The following is a 2,500-nucleotide window of genomic DNA, read 5'->3' as shown; positions in this document are numbered from 1 at the left end:
CGAAGGGACCATCGACACGAATCAGCCCGCGTACTAAGTCACGTCCTTACGTGGCCCGCAACCTTTCCTTAGGCCTCAAGCGTATCTCAACCGAAGGGACCAGCAACCGAAGGGACCATTGACACGAATCAGCCCGCGTACTAAGTCACGTCCTTCCGTGGCCCGCAACCTTTCCTTAGGCCTCAAGCGTATCTCATCCGAAGGGACCGGCAACCGAAGGGACCATTGACACGAATCAGCCCGCGTACTAAGTCACGTCCTTCCGTGGCCCGTAACCTTTCCTTAGGCATCAAGCGTATCTCAACCGAAGGGACCAGCAACCGAAGGGGAAACACATTCCCACACCAACACGAATCAGCCCGCGTACTGAACCACGTCAAGAAAACCCGTCGTGCCGCCTGAGCGGGTAGTCGGGGATCACAAGACGCAGCATTTCCTTAGGCCTCAAGCATACCGTCAACCGTCAACCGTCAACCGAAAGGGGCATTGGGAGCAACCGAAGGGACGTTCCCCCAGACGAATCACCGTAGGCCAAGCTGACTAGGAAGGGCCCACTCATCGTCTGGTAGGGCCGACCAGCCACCGGAAAAAACCGATCGCCGGCGATGGCCCACGGGATGGCATTCAACGTGATGGAGGGTAGTCACCCCTCACACGCATAACGCCCATGCCTGGGCGAGGGGGTGCTGGCCATGCCAGCCCAAGGCTCCCAAACTCTTTCCCCCTATAATAGATAAAGAGATTTTTCCCTTGTGACCCTAGGGGACACCCAAATGCAAGTTAAGTTATACTAGTTTTTCCATGGACCAAAACTCACCTTTATTTGTAACATAATGTCATTTTTATGACTTGTATTGTTGGAACATATATTAAAGAAATTTTAGAAGCTGAAATTTTGAAAAAAAAAAACTTGTAAGTATTTTATTTTAATTAAATAAGGCCGAAAAACGCGAAATTAATAAAAAATAGTAAATAGTGTCAATAAATCATGAAAAATTAGGAGACACTTGAGAAAATATATATAAAGACATTGGTTTAGTTAAAAAAATTTTTTTCATTAAAAAAAGTATTTTATTTTTTTTTTCCGTTAAATTGGTGAAATAAAGGGAAAAATAATAAAAAATAGTAAAAAGTGTCAATAGATCATGAAAAATTAGGAGACACTTGAGAAAAAATATACAAATAGATTGGTTTAGTTAAAAATATTAATTTCATTAAAAAAATATTTTATTTTTTTTTTTTCCGTTAAATTGGTGAAAAATAGTGAAAAATGGATAAAAAATTGTAAAAATCTTGAAAAAATGGGAGGCTTGTTGGAAAGATATTATGAGTGAGAGTCATTGATATTATTTTCAAAAATGGGTAAAAATAAATTTTTGAATGATATAAGAGGCTAAAAGGGAGTATTTTTTATCAACTTACATTGAACTCCTTTACCACAATCTCCCTTACAAACCATAGTAATGAGAATCATTGGTATTAAGTTTGAATGATGTTTTTGATCACCTTGCAACGAACTCCCTTAAAAGCCATAATCATTAGGGGGGTCTCATGGCTCATTCTTGGCTCGGGGCTCGGGGCGAGGCTCCGGCCATGGCTCAAGGCTACCACATTGCTCCTATACCACAATCTCCCTTACAAACCATAGTAATGAGAATCATTGATATTAAGTTTGAATGATGTTTTCGATCACGTTGCAATGAACTCCCTTACAAGCCATAATCACAAGGGGGGGGTCTCATGGCTCACGGCTCGGGGTGAGGCTCTATGCTACCACCTTCTTTCCCATGGGCCATAGCGTCTTTCGTACCGCATGGCCCGAAAACCTTCACAGCACCTTGAGAGCTCACATTATATTATAACCATCCATATAGGTGCTCAGGTGCTCAAGGTGCTCAAGTGCTTAAGTGCTAAAGTGCTTAAGTGCTTAAGTGCCTTAGCGCCTTAGCGCCTAGCGCGCGCGCGTGCGTGTGTATCATTAGATTAGAAGGGTGGATTTTTCAAGATCCCCCGGCTCACTCGGGCCAAGCATATCGTTCTTGATCTCGTAGCAATGCCCACGTCTCACGAGTCGAGCGTTCCCTTCCTCGGCCCACGGGTCGGCCCGCGGGGTCACGGCCCGCGGGTCGGGTCGGGGGCGAGGCTCCGGCCATGGCTCCATGCCTACCACATGCCCAGTCGATGGCACCTTGGGCCCCAACCCTCAACTATAACCTTCCCCCTATAATAGATAAAGAGATTTTTCCCTTGTGACCCTAGGGGACACCCAAATGAGAGTTAAGTTATACTAGTTTTTCCATGGACCAAAACTCACCTTTGTTTGCAACATATTGTCTTTTTTATGACTTGTATTGTTTATATATACCTTCAAGAACATTTTTGAGTCTCGTGGCCCACGGCCCGCGGCCCGCGGCTCACGGCTTTTGATTCGTGGCTCACGGGTCAGGCTCAGGGCGAGGCTCCGGCCATGGCTCAAGACTATCGTCCTGCCTCCCTTGGG

The sequence above is a fragment of the Amaranthus tricolor genome, chromosome 8, assembly GCF_026212465.1.
Source record: "Amaranthus tricolor cultivar Red isolate AtriRed21 chromosome 8, ASM2621246v1, whole genome shotgun sequence".
NCBI lineage: Eukaryota > Viridiplantae > Streptophyta > Magnoliopsida > Caryophyllales > Amaranthaceae > Amaranthus > Amaranthus tricolor.
Note: the sequence above shows the minus strand (reverse complement) of the source record.